Source organism: Ammodytes marinus (genome assembly GCF_949987685.1).
Source record: "Ammodytes marinus genome assembly, chromosome: 11".
NCBI classification, from domain to species: domain Eukaryota; kingdom Metazoa; phylum Chordata; class Actinopteri; order Uranoscopiformes; family Ammodytidae; genus Ammodytes; species Ammodytes marinus.
In genome coordinates, this window is record NC_137215.1 from 32,552,009 (window position 1) to 32,572,507 (window position 20,499).

Sequence of the window (20,499 nt, forward strand, 5' to 3'; positions counted from 1 at the left end):
GATGAATGTTGTGGGGAATTTTTTTTTTTCAAAGGCAAATGAAAAATGCTTCCAAAAAGTTCTTAATATTTCAATACAAACACTATGTACAAGTGTACAAGTGTTTCAATTTCACTGAAAGCTGATGATAAAATTGACTTAAGATTTCAATGCAAATACTATATATAACTAGTTTAGCATGCTGAGTTCTGCTTGGCAAGCCATGAAAGACTCTTGAAAACCATTTGGAACAAAAGTTACAGCACATTTGAACAAAGTTGAAAATTAGCCTTATTTCAGTGAGAGCTGCAGAAAGAAGCAATAAAATTTCACTGAAAGCTGATGATAAAATTGACTTAAGATTTCAATGCAAATACTATATATAACTAGTTTAGCATGCTGAGTTCTGCTTGGCAAGCCATGAAAGACTCTTGAAAACCATTTGGAACAAAAGTTACAGTACATTTGAACAAAGTTGAAAATTAGCCTTATTTCAGTGAGAGCTGCAGAAAGAAGCAATAAAATTTCACTGAAAGCTGATGATAAAATTGACTTAAGATTTCAATGCAAATACTATATATAACTAGTTTAGCATGCTGAGTTCTGCTTGGCAAGCCATGAAAGACTCTTGAAAACCATTTGGAACAAAAGTTACAGCACATTTGAACAAAGTTGAAAATTAGCCTTATTTCAGTGAGAGCTGCAGAAAAAAGCAATAAAATTTCACTGAAAGCTGATGATAAAATTGACTTAATATTTCAATGCAAATACTATATATAACTAGTTTAGCATGCTGAGTTCTGCTTGGCAAGCCATGAAAGACTCTTGAAAACCATTTGGAACAAAAGTTACAGCACATTTGAACAAAGTTGAAAATTAGCCTTATTTCAGTGAGAGCTGCAGAAAGAAGCAATAAAATTTCACTGAAAGCTGATGATAAAATTGACTTAAGATTTCAATGCAAATACTATATATAACTAGTTTAGCATGCTGAGTTCTGCTTGGCAAGCCATGAAAGACTCTTGAAAACCATTTGGAACAAAAGTTACAGCACATTTGAACAAAGTTGAAAATTAGCCTTATTTCAGTGAGAGCTGCAGAAAGAAGCAATAAAATTTCACTGAAAGCTGATGATAAAATTGACTTAAGATTTCAATGCAAATACTATATATAACTAGTTTAGCATGCTGAGTTCTGCTTGGCAAGCCATGAAAGACTCTTGAAAACCATTTGGAACAAAAGTTACAGCACATTTGAACAAAGTTGAAAATTAGCCTTATTTCAGTGAGAGCTGCAGAAAGAAGCAATAAAATTTCACTGAAAGCTGATGATAAAATTGACTTAAGATTTCAATGCAAATACTATATATAACTAGTTTAGCATGCTGAGTTCTGCTTGGCAAGCCATGAAAGACTCTTGAAAACCATTTGGAACAAAAGTTACAGCACATTTGAACAAAGTTGAAAATTAGCCTTATTTCAGTGAGAGCTGCAGAAAGAAGCAATAAAATTTCACTGAAAGCTGATGATAAAATTGACTTAAGATTTCAATGCAAATACTATATATAACTAGTTTAGCATGCTGAGTTCTGCTTGGCAAGCCATGAAAGACTCTTGAAAACCATTTGGAACAAAAGTAACAGCACATTTGAACAAAGTTGAAAATTAGCCTTATTTCAGTGAGAGCTGCAGAAAGAAGCAATAAAATTTCACTGAAAGCTGATGATAAAATTGACTTAAGATTTCAATGCAAATACTATATATAACTAGTTTAGCATGCTGAGTTCTGCTTGGCAAGCCATGAAAGACTCTTGAAAACCATTTGGAACAAAAGTTACAGCACATTTGAACAAAGTTGAAAATTAGCCTTATTTCAGTGAGAGCTGCAGAAAGAAGCAATAAAATTTCACTGAAAGCTGATGATAAAATTGACTTAATATTTCAATGCAAATACTATATATAACTAGTTTAGCATGCTGAGTTCTGCTTGGCAAGCCATGAAAGACTCTTGAAAACCATTTGGAACAAAAGTTACAGCACATTTGAACAAAGTTGAAAATTAGCCTTATTTCAGTGAGAGCTGCAGAAAAAAGCAATACAATTTCACTGAAAGCTGATGATAAAATTGACTTAATATTTCAATGCAAATACTATATATAACTAGTTTAGCATGCTGAGTTCTGCTTGGCAAGCCATGAAAGACTCTTGAAAACCATTTGGAACAAAAGTTACAGCACATTTGAACAAAGTTGAAAAATAGCCTTATTTCAGTGAGAGCTGCAGAAAGAAGCAATAAAATTTCACTGAAAGCTGATGATAAAATGTACTTAATATTTCAATGCAAATACTATATATAACTAGTTTAGCATGCTGAGTTCTGCTTGGCAAGCCATGAAAGACTCTTGAAAACCATTTGGAACAAAAGTTACAGCACATTTGAACAAAGTTGAAAATTAGCCTTATTTCAGTGAGAGCTGCAGAAAGAAGCAATAAAATTTCACTGAAAGCTGATGATAAAATTGACTTAATATTTCAATGCAAATACTATATATAACTAGTTTAGCATGCTGAGTTCTGCTTGGCAAGCCATGAAAGACTCTTGAAAACCATTTGGAACAAAAGTTACAGCACATTTGAACAAAGTTGAAAATTAGCCTTATTTCAGTGAGAGCTGCAGAAAAAAGCAATACAATTTCACTGAAAGCTGATGATAAAATTGACTTAATATTTCAATGCAAATACTATATATAACTAGTTTAGCATGCTGAGTTCTGCTTGGCAAGCCATGAAAGACTCTTGAAAACCATTTGGAACAAAAGTTACAGCACATTTGAACAAAGTTGAAAATTAGCCTTATTTCAGTGAGAGCTGCAGAAAGAAGCAATAAAATTTCACTGAAAGCTGATGATAAAATTGACTTAATATTTCAATGCAAATACTATATATAACTAGTTTAGCATGCTGAGTTCTGCTTGGCAAGCCATGAAAGACTCTTGAAAACCATTTGGAACAAAAGTTACAGCACATTTGAACAAAGTTGAAAATTAGCCTTATTTCAGTGAGAGCTGCAGAAAGAAGCAATAAAATTTCACTGAAAGCTGATGATAAAATTGACTTAATATTTCAATGCAAATACTATATATAACTAGTTTAGCATGCTGAGTTCTGCTTGGCAAGCCATGAAAGACTCTTGAAAACCATTTGGAACAAAAGTTACAGCACATTTGAACAAAGTTGAAAATTAGCCTTATTTCAGTGAGAGCTGCAGAAAGAAGCAATAAAATTTCACTGAAAGCTGATGATAAAATTGACTTAAGATTTCAATGCAAATACTATATATAACTTGTTTGGCATGTTGAGTTCTGCTTGGCAAGCCATGAAATACTCTTGAAAACCATTTGGAACAAAAGTTACAGCACATTTGAACAAAGTTGAAAATTAGCCTTATTTCAGTGAGAGCTGCAGAAAAAAGCAATAAAATTTCACTGAAAGCTGATGATAAAATTGACTTAATATTTCAATGCAAATACTATATATAACTAGTTTAGCATGCTGAGTTCTGCTTGGCAAGCCATGAAAGACTCTTGAAAACCATTTGGAACAAAAGTTACAGCACATTTGAACAAAGTTGAAAATTAGCCTTATTTCATTGAGAGCTGCAGAAAGAAGCAATAAAATTTCACTGAAAGCTGATGATAAAATTGACTTAAGATTTCAATGCAAATACTATATATAACTTGTTTGGCATGTTGAGTTCTGCTTGGCAAGCCATGAAAGACTCTTGAAAACCATTTGGAACAAAAGTTACAGCACATTTGAACAAAGTTGAAAATTAGCCTTATTTCAGTGAGAGCTGCAGAAAGAAGCAATAAAATTTCACTGAAAGCTGATGATAAAATTGACTTAATATTTCAATGCAAATACTATATATAACTAGTTTAGCATGCTGAGTTCTGCTTGGCAAGCCATGAAAGACTCTTGAAAACCATTTGGAACAAAAGTTACAGCACATTTGAACAAAGTTGAAAATTAGCCTTATTTCAGTGAGAGCTGCAGAAAGAAGCAATAAAATTTCACTGAAAGCTGATGATAAAATTGACTTAAGATTTCAATGCAAATACTATATATAACTTGTTTGGCATGTTGAGTTCTGCTTGGCAAGCCATGAAATACTCTTGAAAACCATTTGGAACAAAAGTTACAGCACATTTGAACAAAGTTGAAAATTAGCCTTATTTCAGTGAGAGCTGCAGAAAAAAGCAATAAAATTTCACTGAAAGCTGATGATAAAATTGACTTAATATTTCAATGCAAATACTATATATAACTAGTTTAGCATGCTGAGTTCTGCTTGGCAAGCCATGAAAGACTCTTGAAAACCATTTGGAACAAAAGTTACAGCACATTTGAACAAAGTTGAAAATTAGCCTTATTTCATTGAGAGCTGCAGAAAGAAGCAATAAAATTTCACTGAAAGCTGATGATAAAATTGACTTAATATTTTAATGCAAATACTATATATAACTAGTTTAGCATGCTGAGTTCTGCTTGGCAAGCCATGAAAGACTCTTGAAAACCATTTGGAACAAAAGTTACAGCACATTTGAACAAAGTTGAAAATTAGCCTTATTTCAGTGAGAGCTGCAGAAAGAAGCAATAAAATTTCACTGAAAGCTGATGATAAAATTGACTTAATATTTCAATGCAAATACTATATATAACTAGTTTAGCATGCTGAGTTCTGCTTGGCAAGCCATGAAAGACTCTTGAAAACCATTTGGAACAAAAGTTACAGCACATTTGAACAAAGTTGAAAATTAGCCTTATTTCAGTGAGAGCTGCAGAAAGAAGCAATAAAATTTCACTGAAAGCTGATGATAAAATTGACTTAATATTTCAATGCAAATACTATATATAACTTGTTTGGCATGTTGAGTTCTGCTTGGCAAGTCATGAAAGACTCTTGAAAACCATTTGGAACAAAAGTTACAGCACATTTGAACAAAGTTGAAAATTAGCCTTATTTCAGTGAGAGCTGCAGAAAGAAGCAATAAAATTTCACTGAAAGCTGATGATAAAATGTACTTAATATTTCAATGCAAATACTATATATAACTAGTTTAGCATGCTGAGTTCTGCTTGGCAAGCCATGAAAGACTCTTGAAAACCATTTGGAACAAAAGTTACAGCACATTTGAACAAAGTTGAAAATTAGCCTTATTTCAGTGAGAGCTGCAGAAAGAAGCAATAAAATTTCACTGAAAGCTGATGATAAAATGTACTTAATATTTCAATGCAAATACTATATATAACTAGTTTAGCATGCTGAGTTCTGCTTGGCAAGCCATGAAAGACTCTTGAAAACCATTTGGAACAAAAGTTACAGCACATTTGAACAAAGTTGAAAATTAGCCTTATTTCAGTGAGAGCTGCAGAAAGAAGCAATAAAATTTCACTGAAAGCTGATGATAAAATGTACTTAATATTTCAATGCAAATACTATATATAACTAGTTTAGCATGCTGAGTTCTGCTTGGCAAGCCATGAAAGACTCTTGAAAACCATTTGGAACAAAAGTTACAGCACATTTGAACAAAGTTGAAAATTAGCCTTATTTCAGTGAGAGCTGCAGAAAAAAGCAATAAAATTTCACTGAAAGCTGATGATAAAATTGACTTAATATTTCAATGCAAATACTATATATAACTAGTTTAGCATGCTGAGTTCTGCTTGGCAAGCCATGAAAGACTCTTGAAAACCATTTGGAACAAAAGTTACAGCACATTTGAACAAAGTTGAAAATTAGCCTTATTTCATTGAGAGCTGCAGAAAGAAGCAATAAAATTTCACTGAAAGCTGATGATAAAATTGACTTAATATTTTAATGCAAATACTATATATAACTAGTTTAGCATGCTGAGTTCTGCTTGGCAAGCCATGAAAGACTCTTGAAAACCATTTGGAACAAAAGTTACAGCACATTTGAACAAAGTTGAAAATTAGCCTTATTTCAGTGAGAGCTGCAGAAAGAAGCAATAAAATTTCACTGAAAGCTGATGATAAAATTGACTTAATATTTCAATGCAAATACTATATATAACTAGTTTAGCATGCTGAGTTCTGCTTGGCAAGCCATGAAAGACTCTTGAAAACCATTTGGAACAAAAGTTACAGCACATTTGAACAAAGTTGAAAATTAGCCTTATTTCAGTGAGAGCTGCAGAAAGAAGCAATAAAATTTCACTGAAAGCTGATGATAAAATTGACTTAATATTTCAATGCAAATACTATATATAACTTGTTTGGCATGTTGAGTTCTGCTTGGCAAGTCATGAAAGACTCTTGAAAACCATTTGGAACAAAAGTTACAGCACATTTGAACAAAGTTGAAAATTAGCCTTATTTCAGTGAGAGCTGCAGAAAGAAGCAATAAAATTTCACTGAAAGCTGATGATAAAATTTACTTAATATTTCAATGCAAATACTATATATAACTAGTTTAGCATGCTGAGTTCTGCTTGGCAAGCCATGAAAGACTCTTGAAAACCATTTGGAACAAAAGTTACAGCACATTTGAACAAAGTTGAAAATTAGCCTTATTTCAGTGAGAGCTGCAGAAAGAAGCAATAAAATTTCACTGAAAGCTGATGATAAAATGTACTTAATATTTCAATGCAAATACTATATATAACTAGTTTAGCATGCTGAGTTCTGCTTGGCAAGCCATGAAAGACTCTTGAAAACCATTTGGAACAAAAGTTACAGCACATTTGAACAAAGTTGAAAATTAGCCTTATTTCAGTGAGAGCTGCAGAAAGAAGCAATAAAACTTCACTGAAAGCTGAAAAAAAGTTTGAGCAAAATTTTTCTTTTTGGTGGAAGATTATATTTTGAGAGGAAGATTTCTTTTATCACAGGAAGATTTTTTTTATCGACATTGGTTTTTTTTGGAGGAAGAATTTTTTTTCGGTTGACAGTGGGAATTCTTTTTTTGAAGGCAAATGAAAACTGCTTCTGAAATCTGCTTTATATTTCAATGCAAATAATTGAAAGTACAACTTGTTTGGAATCCTGAGTTCAGCTTGGCAAGCTGTGAAATACTCTTGAAAACCATTTGGAAAAAAAGTTTTAGCAACACTTTTCTTTTTGGTGGAAGATTATATTTTGAGAGGAAGATTTTTTTTAGGCGACTGTTGTGGTGAACTTTTTTTTTTTTTCAATGGCATATGAAAACTGCTACCGAAATGTTCTTCTTATTGCAATGTTCGGCATCCTGAGTTCAGCTTGGCAAGCTGTGAAAGACTCTTGAGAACCATTTGGAAAAAAAGTTTGAGTAAAATTTTTCTTTTTTGTGGAAGATTATATTTTGAGATGAAGATTTTTTTTAACATAGGAAGAATTTTTTTACAAATTTTTTTTTTTCTGAAGGAAGAATTTTTTTGACGTGACTTTTGTGGGGAACTTTTTTCTTTTCAATGGCATATGTGTTCTTAATATTTCAATACAAACACTATGTACAACTTGTTTGGCATCCTGAGTTCAGCTTGGCAATCTGTGAAAGAGTCTTGAAAACCATTTGGAAAAAAAGTTTGGGCAAAATTTTTCTTTTTGGTGGAAGATTATATTTTGAGAGGAAGATTTTTTTAACATAGGAAGAATTTTTTTACAATTTTTTTTTTTTCTGAAGGAAGATTTTTTTTGAGGTGACTGTTGTGGGGAACTTTTTTTTTTTTTCAATGGCATATGAAAACTGCTACCGAAACGTTCTTCTTATTGCAATGTTTGGCATCCTGAGTTCAGCTTGGCAAGCTGTGAAACACTCTTGAAAACCATTTGGAAAAAAAGTTTGGGCAAACTTTTCCTTTTTGGTGGAAGATTATATTTTGAGAGGAACATTTTTTTTAACATAGGAAGAATTTTTTTACGATTTTTTTTTTTCTGAAGGAAGAATTTTTTAGAGGTGACTGTTGTGGTGAACTTTTTTTTTTTTCAATGGCATATGAAAACTGCTACCGAAATGTTCTTCTTATTGCAATGTTCGGCATCCTGAGTTCAGCTTGGCAAGCTGTGAAAGACTCTTGAGAACCATTTGGAAAAAAAGTTTGAGTAAAATTTTTCTTTTTTGTGGAAGATTATATTTTGAGATGAAGATTTTTTTTAACATAGGAAGAATTTTTTTACAAATTTTTTTTTTTCTGAAGGAAGAATTTTTTTGAGGTGACTTTTGTGGGGAACTTTTTTCTTTTCAATGGCATATGTGTTCTTAATATTTCAATACAAACACTATGTACAACTTGTTTGGCATCCTGAGTTCAGCTTGGCAATCTGTGAAAGAGTCTTGAAAACCATTTGGAAAAAAAGTTTGGGCAAAATTTTTCTTTTTGGTGGAAGATTATATTTTGAGAGGAAGATTTTTTTTAACATAGGAAGAATTTTTTTACAATTTTTTTTTTTTCTGAAGGAAGATTTTTTTTGAGGTGACTGTTGTGGGGAACTTTTTTTTTTTTTCAATGGCATATGAAAACTGCTACCGAAACGTTCTTCTTATTGCAATGTTTGGCATCCTGAGTTCAGCTTGGCAAGCTGTGAAACACTCTTGAAAACCATTTGGAAAAAAAGTTTGGGCAAACTTTTCCTTTTTGGTGGAAGATTATATTTTGAGAGGAACATTTTTTTTAACATAGGAAGAATTTTTTTACGATTTTTTTTTTTCTGAAGGAAGAATTTTTTAGAGGTGACTGTTGTGGTGAACTTTTTTTTTTTTCAATGGCATATGAAAAACTGCTACCGAAATGTTCTTCTTATTGCAATGTTTGGCATCCTGAGTTCAGCTTGGCAAGCTGTGAAACACTCTTGAAAACTATTTGGAAAAAAAGTTTTAGCAACATTTTACTTTTTGGTGTAAGATTATATTTTGAGAGGAAGATTTTTTTTAACATAGGAAGAATTTTATTACGTTTTTTTTTTTTCTGAAGGAAGAATTTTTTTGAGGTGACTTTTGTGGTGAACTTTTTTTTTTTTTCAATGGCATAAGAAAACTGCTACCGAAATATTCTTCTTATTGCAATGTTTGGCATCCTGAGTTCAGCTTGGCAAGCTGTGAAAGACTCTTGAAAACCATTTGGAAAAAAAATTTGAGAAAAATTTTTCTTTTTGGTGGAAGATTATATTTTGAGATGAAGATTTTTTTTAACATAGGAAGAATTTTTTTTACGAATTTTTTTTTTCTGAAGGAAGAATTTTTTTGAGGGGACTTTTGTGGGGAACTTTTTTCTTTTCAATGGCATATGTGTTCTTAATATTTCAATACAAACACTATGTAAAACTTGTTTGGCATCCTGAGTTCAGCTTGGCAATCTGTGAAAGACTCTTGAAAACCATTTGGAAAAAAAGTTTGGGCAACATTTTTCTTTTTGGTGGAAGATTATATTTTGAGAGGAACATTTTTTTTAACATAGGAAGAATTTTTTTACGATTTTTTTTTTTCTGAAGGAAGAATTTTTTTTAGGCGACTGTTGTGGTGAACTTTTTTTTTTTTTCAATGGCATATGAAAACTGCTACCGAAATGTTCTTCTTATTGCAATGTTCGGCATCCTGAGTTCAGCTTGGCAAGCTGTGAAAGACTCTTGAGAACCATTTGGAAAAAAAGTTTGAGTAAAATTTTTCTTTTTTGTGGAAGATTATATTTTGAGATGTAGATTTTTTTTAACATAGGAAGAATTTTTTTACAAATTTTTTTTTTTCTGAAGGAAGAATTTTTTTGAGGTGACTTTTGTGGGGAACTTTTTTCTTTTCAATGGCATATGTGTTCTTAATATTTCAATACAAACACTATGTACAACTTGTTTGGCATCCTGAGTTCAGCTTGGCAATCTGTGAAAGAGTCTTGAAAACCATTTGGAAAAAAAGTTTGGGCAAAATTTTTCTTTTTGGTGGAAGATTATATTTTGAGAGGAACATTTTTTTTAACATAGGAAGAATTTTTTTACGATTTTTTTTTTTCTGAAGGAAGAATTTTTTTGAGGTGACTTTTGTGGTGAACTTTTTTTTTTTTCAATGGCATATGAAAACTGCTACCGAAATGTTCTTCTTATTGCAATGTTTGGCATCCTGAGTTCAGCTTGGCAAGCTGTGAAACACTCTTGACAACCATTTGGAAAAAAAGTTTGGGCAAAATTTTCCTTTTTGGTGGAAGATTATATTTTGAGAGGAAGATTTTTTTTAACATAGGAAGAATTTTTTTATGAATTTTTTTTTTCTGAAAGAAGAATTTTTTTGAGGCGACTGTTGTGGGGAACTTTTTTTTTTCAATGGCATATGAAAACTGCTACCGAAATGTTCTTCTTATTGCAATGTTTGGCATCCTGAGTTCAGCTTGGCAAGCTGTGTAAGACTCTGGAAAACCATTTGGAAAAAAAGTTTGGGCAACATTTTTCTTTTTGGTGGAAGATTATATTTTGAGAGGAAGATTTTTTTTAACGTAGGAAGAATTTTTTTACGATTTTTTTTTTTCTGAAGGAAGAATTTTTTTTAGGCGACTGTTGTGGGGAACTTTTTTTTTTCAATGGCATATGAAAACTGCTACCGAAATGTTCTTCTTATTGCAATGTTTGGCATCCTGAGTTCAGCTTGGCAAGCTGTGTAAGACTCTGGAAAACCATTTGGAAAAAAAGTTTGGGCAACATTTTTCTTTTTGGTGGAAGATTATATTTTGAGAGGAAGATTTTTTTTAACATAAAAAGAATTTTTTTACGATTTTTTTTTTCTGAAGGAAGAAATTTTTTGAGATGAATGTGGGGAACTTTTTTTTTTCAAAGGCAAATGAAAACTGCTTCCAAAATGTTCTTAATATTTCAATACAAACACTATGTACAAGTGTACAAGTGTTTCAATTTCACTGAAAGCTGATGCTAAAATTGACTTAAGATTTCAATGCAAATACTATATATAACTAGTTTAGCATGCTGAGTTCTGCTTGGCAAGCCATGAAAGACTCTTGAAAACCATTTGGAACAAAAGTTAAAGCACATTTGAACAAAGTTGAAAATTAGCCTTATTTCAGTGAGAGCTGCAGAAAGAAGCAATAAAATTTCACTGAAAGCTGATGATAAAATTGACTTAAGATTTCAATGCAAATACTATATATAACTAGTTTAGCATGCTGAGTTCTGCTTGGCAAGCCATGAAAGACTCTTGAAAACCATTTGGAACAAAAGTTACAGCACATTTGAACAAAGTTGAAAATTAGCCTTATTTCAGTGAGAGCTGCAGAAAGAAGCAATAAAATTTCACTGAAAGCTGATGATAAAATTGACTTAAGATTTCAATGCAAATACTATATATAACTAGTTTAGCATGCTGAGTTCTGCTTGGCAAGCCATGAAAGACTCTTGAAAACCATTTGGAACAAAAGTTACAGCACATTTGAACAAAGTTGAAAATTAGCCTTATTTCAGTGAGAGCTGCAGAAAGAAGCAATAAAAGCTGATGATAAAATTGACTTAATATTTCAATGCAAATACTATATATAACTAGTTTAGCATGCTGAGTTCTGCTTGGCAAGCCATGAAAGACTCTTGAAAACCATTTGGAACAAAAGTTACAGCACATTTGAACAAAGTTGAAAATTAGCCTTATTTCAGTGAGAGCTGCAGAAAGAAGCAATAAAATTTCACTGAGAGCTGATGATAAAATTGACTTAAGATTTCAATGCAAATACTATATATAACTAGTTTAGCATGCTGAGTTCTGCTTGGCAAGCCATGAAAGACTCTTGAAAACCATTTGGAACAAAAGTTACAGCACATTTGAACAAAGTTGAAAATTAGCCTTATTTCAGTGAGAGCTGCAGAAAGAAGCAATAAAAGCTGATGATAAAATTGACTTAATATTTCAATGCAAATACTATATATAACTAGTTTAGCATGCTGAGTTCTGCTTGGCAAGCCATGAAAGACTCTTGAAAACCATTTGGAACAAAAGTTACAGCACATTTGAACAAAGTTGAAAATTAGCCTTATTTCAGTGAGAGCTGCAGAAAGAAGCAATAAAATTTCACTGAAAGCTGATGATAAAATTGACTTAATATTTCAATGCAAATACTATATATAACTAGTTTAGCATGCTGAGTTCTGCTTGGCAAGCCATGAAAGACTCTTGAAAACCATTTGGAACAAAAGTTACAGCACATTTGAACAAAGTTGAAAATTAGCCTTATTTCAGTGAGAGCTGCAGAAAGAAGCAATAAAATTTCACTGAAAGCTGATGATAAAATTGACTTAAGATTTCAATGCAAATACTATATATAACTAGTTTAGCATGCTGAGTTCTGCTTGGCAAGCCATGAAAGACTCTTGAAAACCATTTGGAACAAAAGTTACAGCACATTTGAACAAAGTTGAAAATTAGCCTTATTTCAGTGAGAGCTGCAGAAAGAAGCAATAAAATTTCACTGAAAGCTGATGATAAAATTGACTTAATATTTCAATGCAAATACTATATATAACTAGTTTAGCATGCTGAGTTCTGCTTGGCAAGCCATGAAAGACTCTTGAAAACCATTTGGAACAAAAGTTACAGCACATTTGAACAAAGTTGAAAATTAGCCTTATTTCAGTGAGAGCTGCAGAAAGAAGCAATAAAATTTCACTGAAAGCTGATGATAAAATTTACTTAATATTTCAATGCAAATACTATATATAACTAGTTTAGCATGCTGAGTTCTGCTTGGCAAGCCATGAAAGACTCTTGAAAACCATTTGGAACAAAAGTTACAGCACATTTGAACAAAGTTGAAAATTAGCCTTATTTCAGTGAGAGCTGCAGAAAGAAGCAATAAAATTTCACTGAAAGCTGATGATAAAATTGACTTAAGATTTCAATGCAAATACTATATATAACTAGTTTAGCATGCTGAGTTCTGCTTGGCAAGCCATGAAAGACTCTTGAAAACCATTTGGAACAAAAGTTACAGCACATTTGAACAAAGTTGAAAATTAGCCTTATTTCAGTGAGAGCTGCAGAAAGAAGCAATAAAATTTCACTGAAAGCTGATGATAAAATTGACTTAATATTTCAATGCAAATACTATATATAACTTGTTTGGCATGTTGAGTTCTGCTTGGCAAGCCATGAAAGACTCTTGAAAACCATTTGGAACAAAAGTTACAGCACATTTGAACAAAGTTGAAAATTAGCCTTATTTCAGTGAGAGCTGCAGAAAGAAGCAATAAAATTTCACTGAAAGCTGATGATAAAATTGATTTAAGATTTCAATGCAAATACCATATATAACTAGTTTAGCATGCTGAGTTCTGCTTGGCAAGCCATGAAAGACTCTTGAAAACCATTTGGAACAAAAGTTACAGCACATTTGAACAAAGTTGAAAATTAGCCTTATTTCAGTGAGAGCTGCAGAAAGAAGCAATAAAATTTCACTGAAAGCTGATGATAAAATTGACTTAAGATTTCAATGCAAATACTATATATAACTAGTTTAGCATGCTGAGTTCTGCTTGGCAAGCCATGAAAGACTCTTGAAAACCATTTGGAACAAAAGTTACAGCACATTTGAACAAAGTTGAAAATTAGCCTTATTTCAGTGAGAGCTGCAGAAAGAAGCAATAAAATTTCACTGAAAGCTGATGATAAAATTGACTTAATATTTCAATGCAAATACTATATATAACTAGTTTAGCATGCTGAGTTCTGCTTGGCAAGCCATGAAAGACTCTTGAAAACCATTTGGAACAAAAGTTACAGCACATTTGAACAAAGTTGAAAATTAGCATTATTTCAGTGAGAGCTGCAGAAAGAAGCAATAAAATTTCACTGAAAGCTGATGATAAAATTTACTTAATATTTCAATGCAAATACTATATATAACTAGTTTAGCATGCTGAGTTCTGCTTGGCAAGCCATGAAAGACTCTTGAAAACCATTTGGAACAAAAGTTACAGCACATTTGAACAAAGTTGAAAATTAGCCTTATTTCAGTGAGAGCTGCAGAAAGAAGCAATAAAATTTCACTGAAAGCTGATGATAAAATTGACTTAAGATTTCAATGCAAATACTATATATAACTAGTTTAGCATGCTGAGTTCTGCTTGGTAAGCCATGAAAGACTCTTGAAAACCATTTGGAACAAAAGTTACAGCACATTTGAACAAAGTTGAAAATTAGCCTTATTTCAGTGAGAGCTGCAGAAAGAAGCAATAAAATTTCACTGAAAGCTGATGATAAAATTGACTTAATATTTCAATGCAAATACTATATATAACTAGTTTAGCATGCTGAGTTCTGCTTGGCAAGCCATGAAAGACTCTTGAAAACCATTTGGAACAAAAGTTACAGCACATTTGAACAAAGTTGAAAATTAGCCTTATTTCAGTGAGAGCTGCAGAAAGAAGCAATAAAATTTCACTGAAAGCTGATGATAAAATTGACTTAATATTTCAATGCAAATACTATATATAACTAGTTTAGCATGCTGAGTTCTGCTTGGCAAGCCATGAAAGACTCTTGAAAACCATTTGGAACAAAAGTTACAGCACATTTGAACAAAGTTGAAAATTAGCCTTATTTCAGTGAGAGCTGCAGAAAGAAGCAATAAAATTTCACTGAAAGCTGATGATAAAATTGACTTAAGATTTCAATGCAAATACTATATATAACTAGTTTAGCATGCTGAGTTCTGCTTGGCAAGCCATGAAAGACTCTTGAAAACCATTTGGAACAAAAGTTACAGCACATTTGAACAAAGTTGAAAATTAGCCTTATTTCAGTGAGAGCTGCAGAAAGAAGCAATAAAATTTCACTGAAAGCTGATGATAAAATTGACTTAATATTTCAATGCAAATACTATATATAACTAGTTTAGCATGCTGAGTTCTGCTTGGCAAGCCATGAAAGACTCTTGAAAACCATTTGGAACAAAAGTTACAGCACATTTGAACAAAGTTGAAAATTAGCCTTATTTCAGTGAGAGCTGCAGAAAGAAGCAATAACATTTCACTGAAAGCTGATGATAAAATTGACTTAAGATTTCAATGCAAATACTATATATAACTAGTTTAGCATGCTGAGTTCTGCTTGGCAAGCCATGAAAGACTCTTGAAAACCATTTGGAACAAAAGTTACAGCACATTTGAACAAAGTTGAAAATTAGCCTTATTTCAGTGAGAGCTGCAGAAAGAAGCAATAACATTTCACTGAAAGCTGATGATAAAATTGACTTAATATTTCAATGCAAATACTATATATAACTTGTTTGGCATGTTGAGTTCTGCTTGGCAAGCCATGAAAGTCTCTTGAAAACCATTTGGAACAAAAGTTACAGCACATTTGAACAAAGTTGAAAATTAGCCTTATTTCAGTGAGAGCTGCAGAAAGAAGCAATAAAATTTCACTGAAAGCTGATGATAAAATTTACTTAATATTTCAATGCAAATACTATATATAACTAGTTTAGCATGCTGAGTTCTGCTTGGCAAGCCATGAAAGACTCTTGAAAACCATTTGGAACAAAAGTTACAGCACATTTGAACAAAGTTGAAAATTAGCCTTATTTCAGTGAGAGTTGCAGAAAGAAGCAATAAAATTTCACTGAAAGCTGATGATAAAATTGACTTAATATTTCAATGCAAATACTATATATAACTTGTTTGGCATGTTGAGTTCTGCTTGGCAAGCCATGAAAGACTCTTGAAAACCATTTGGAACAAAAGTTACAGCACATTTGAACAAAGTTGAAAATTAGCCTTATTTCAGTGAGAGCTGCAGAAAGAAGCAATAAAATTTCACTGAAAGCTGATGATAAAATTGACTTAATATTTCAATGCAAATACTATATATAACTAGTTTAGCATGCTGAGTTCTGCTTGGCAAGCCATGAAAGACTCTTGAAAACCATTTGGAACAAAAGTTACAGCACATTTGAACAAAGTTGAAAATTAGCCTTATTTCAGTGAGAGCTGCAGAAAGAAGCAATAAAATTTCACTGAAAGCTGATGATAAAATTGACTTAATATTTCAATGCAAATACTATATATAACTAGTTTAGCATGCTGAGTTCTGCTTGGCAAGCCATGAAAGACTCTTGAAAACCATTTGGAACAAAAGTTACAGCACATTTGAACAAAGTTGAAAATTAGCCTTATTTCAGTGAGAGCTGCAGAAAGAAGCAATAAAATTTCACTGAAAGCTGATGATAAAATTGACTTAAGATTTCAATGCAAATACTATATATAACTAGTTTAGCATGCTGAGTTCTGCTTGGCAAGCCATGAAAGACTCTTTAAAACCATTTGGAACAAAAGTTACAGCACATTTGAACAAAGTTGAAAATTAGCCTTATTTCAGTGAGAGCTGCAGAAAGAAGCAATAACATTTCACTGAAAGCTGATGATAAAATTGACTTAATATTTCAATGCAAATACTATATATAACTTGTTTGGCATGTTGAGTTCTGCTTGGCAAGCCATGAAAGTCTCTTGAAAACCATTTGGAACAAAAGTTACAGCACATTTGAACAAAGTTGAAAATTAGCCTTATTTCAGTGAGAGCTACAGAAAGAAGCAATAAAATTTCACTGAAAGCTGATGATAAAATTTACTTAATATTTCAATGCAAATACTATATATAACTAGTTTAGCATGCTGAGTTCTGCTTGGCAAGCCATGAAAGACTCTTGAAAACCATTTGGAACAAAAGTTACAGCACATTTGAACAAAGTTGAAAATTAGCCTTATTTCAGTGAGAGTTGCAGAAAGAAGCAATAAAATTTCACTGAAAGCTGATGATAAAATTGACTTAATATTTCAATGCAAATACTATATATAACTTGTTTGGCATGTTGAGTTCTGCTTGGCAAGCCATGAAAGACTCTTGAAAACCATTTGGAACAAAAGTTACAGCACATTTGAACAAAGTTGAAAATTAGCCTTATTTCAGTGAGAGCTGCAGAAAGAAGCAATAAAATTTCACTGAAAGCTGATGATAAAATTTACTTAATATTTCAATGAAAATACTGTATATAACTAGTTTAGCATGCTGAGTTCTGCTTGGCAAGCCATGAAAGACTCTTGAAAACCATTTGGAACAAAAGTTACAGCACATTTGAACAAAGTTGAAAATTAGCCTTATTTCAGTGAGAGCTGCAGAAAGAAGCAATAAAATTTCACTGAAAGCTGATGATAAAATTGACTTAATATTTCAATGCAAGTACTCTTGAAAACCATTTGGAACAAAAGTTACAGCACATTTGAACAAAGTTGAAAATTAGCCTTATTTCAGTGAGAGCTGCAGAAAGAAGCAATAAAACTTCACTGAAAGCTGAAAAAAAGTTTGAGCAAAATTTTTCTTTTTGGTGGAAGATTATATTTTGAGAGGAAGATTTCTTTTATCACAGGAAGATTTTTTTTATCGACATTGGTTTTTTTTGGAGGAAGAATTTTTTTTCGGTTGACAGTGGGAATTCTTTTTTTGAAGGCAAATGAAAACTGCTTCTGAAATCTGCTTTATATTTCAATGCAAATAATTGAAAGTACAACTTGTTTGGAATCCTGAGTTCAGCTTGGCAAGCTGTGAAATACTCTTGAAAACCATATGGAAAAAAAGTTTTAGCAACACTTTTCTTTTTGGTGGAAGATTATATTTTGAGAGGAAGATTTTTTTTAACATAGGAAGAATTTTTTTACGATTTTTTTTTTCTGAAGGAAGAATTTTTTTGAGGTGACTGTTGTGGTGAACTTTTTTTTTTTTCAATGGCATATGAAAACTGCTACCGAAATGTTCTTCTTATTGCAATGTTCGGCATCCTGAGTTCAGCTTGGCAAGCTGTGAAAGACTCTTGAGAACCATTTGGAAAAAAAGTTTGAGTAAAATTTTTCTTTTTTGTGGAAGATTATATTTTGAGATGAAGATTTTTTTTAACATAGGAAGAATTTTTTTACAAAATTTTTTTTTTCTGAAGGAAGAATTTTTTTGACGTGACTTTTGTGGGGAACTTTTTTCTTTTCAATGGCATATGTGTTCTTAATATTTCAATACAAACACTATGTACAACTTGTTTGGCATCCTGAGTTCAGCTTGGCAATCTGTGAAAGACTCTTGAAAACCATTTGGAAAAAAAGTTTGGGCAAAATTTTTCTTTTTGGTGGAAGATTATATTTTGAGAGGAAGATTTTTTTTAACATAGGAAGAATTTTTTTACAATTTTTTTTTCTGAAGGAAGAATTTTTTTGAGGTGACTGTTGTGGGGAACTTTTTTTTTTTTTCAATGGCATATGAAAACTGCTACCGAAACGTTCTTCTTATTGCAATGTTTGGCATCCTGAGTTCAGCTTGGCAAGCTGTGAAACACTCTTGAAAACCATTTGGAAAAAAAGTTTGGGCAAAATTTTCCTTTTTGGTGGAAGATTATATTTTGAGAGGAACATTTTTTTTAACATAGGAAGAATTTTTTTACGATTTTTTTTTTTCTGAAGGAAGAATTTTTTTGAGGTGACTTTTGTGGTGAACTTTTTTTTTTTTCAATGGCATATGAAAACTGCTACCGAAATGTTCTTCTTATTGCAATGTTTGGCATCCTGAGTTCAGCTTGGCAAGCTGTGAAACACTTGAAAACTATTTGGAAAAAAAGTTTTAGCAACATTTTTCTTTTTGGTGTAAGATTATATTTTGAGAGGAAGATTTTTTTTAACATAGGAAAAAAAATTTTACAAATTTTTTTTTTCTTAAGGAAGAATTTTTTTGACGTGACTGTTGTGGGGAACTTTTTTCTTTTCAATGGCATATGTGTTCTTAATATTTCAATACAAACACTATGTACAACTTGTTTGGCATCCTGAGTTCAGCTTGGAAAGCTGTGAAAGACTCTTGACAACCATTTGGAAAAAAAGTTTGAGCAAAATTTTTCTTTTTGGTGGAAGATTATATTTTGAGAGGAAGATTTTTTTTAACATAGGAAGAATTTTTTTTAAGAATTTCTTTTTTTTCTCAAGGAAGAATTTTTTTGAGGTGACTGTTGTGGGGAACTTTTTTCTTTTCAATGGCATATGTGTTCTTAATATTTCAATACAAACACTATGTACAACTTGTTTGGCATCCTGAGTTCAGCTTGGCAATCTGTGAAAGACTCTTGAAAACCATTTGGAAAAAAAGTTTGGGCAAAATTTTTCTTTTTGGTGGAAGATTATATTTTGAGAGGAAGATTTTTTTTAACATAGGAAGAATTTTTTTACGATTTTTTTTTTTCTGAAGGAAGAATTTTTTTGAGGTGACTGTTGTGGTGAACTTTATTTTTTTCAATGGCATATGAAAACTATTACCGAAATGTTCTTCTTATTGCAATGTTTGGCATCCTGAGTTCAGCTTGGCAAGCTGTGAAACACTCTTGAAAACCATTTGGAAAAAAAGTTTGGGCAAAATTTTCCTTTTTGGTGGAAGATTATATTTTGAGAGGAACATTTTTTTTAACATAGGAAGAATTTTTTTACAAATTTTTTTTTTCTGAAAGAAGAATTTTTTTGAGGTGACTGTTGTGGGGAACTTTTTTTTTTCAATGGCATATGAAAACTGCTACCAAAATGTTCTTCTTATTGCAATGTTTGGAATCCTGAGTTCAGCTTGGCAAGCTGTGAAATACTCTTGAAATCCATTTGGAAAAAAAGTTTTAGCAACATTTTTCTTTTTGGTGGAAGATTATATTTTGAGAGGAAGATTTTTTTTAACACAGGAAGAATTTTTTTACGATTTTTTTTTTTCTGAAGGAAGAATTTTTTTGAGGTGACTGTTGTGGTGAACTTTTTTTTTTTTCAATGGCATATGAAAACTGCTACCGAAATGTTCTTCTTATTGCAATGTTTGGCATCCTGAGTTCAGCTTGGCAAGCTGTGAAAGACTCTTGAAAACCATTTGGAAAAAAAGTTTGGGCAACATTTTTCTTTTTGGTGGAAGATAACATTTTGAGAGGAAGATTTTTTTTAACATAGGAAGAATTTTTTTACGATTTTTTTTTTTCTGAAGGAAGAATTTTTTTGAGGTGATTGTTGTGGGGAACTTTTTTTTTTCAATGGAATATTTGTTCTTAATATTTCAATACAAACACTATGTACAACTTGTTTGGCATCCAGAGTTCAGCTTGGCAAGCTGTGAAAGACTCTTGAAAACCATTTGGAAAAAAAATTAGAGCAAAATTTTTCTTTTTGGTGGAAGATTATATTTTGAGAGGAACATTTTTTTTAACATAGGAAGAATTTTTTTTAAGAATTTTTTTTTTCTGAAGGAAGAATTTTTTTGAGGTGACTGTTGTGGGGAACTTTTTTCTTTTCAATGGCATATGTGTTCTTAATATTTCAATACAAACACTATGTACAACTTGTTTGGCATCCTGAGTTCAGATTGGCAAGCTGTGAAAGGCTCTTGAAAACCATTTGGAAAAAAAATTTGACAAAATTTTTCTTTTTGGTGGAAGATTATATTTTGAGAGGAAGATTTTTTTTAACATAGAAAGAATTTTTT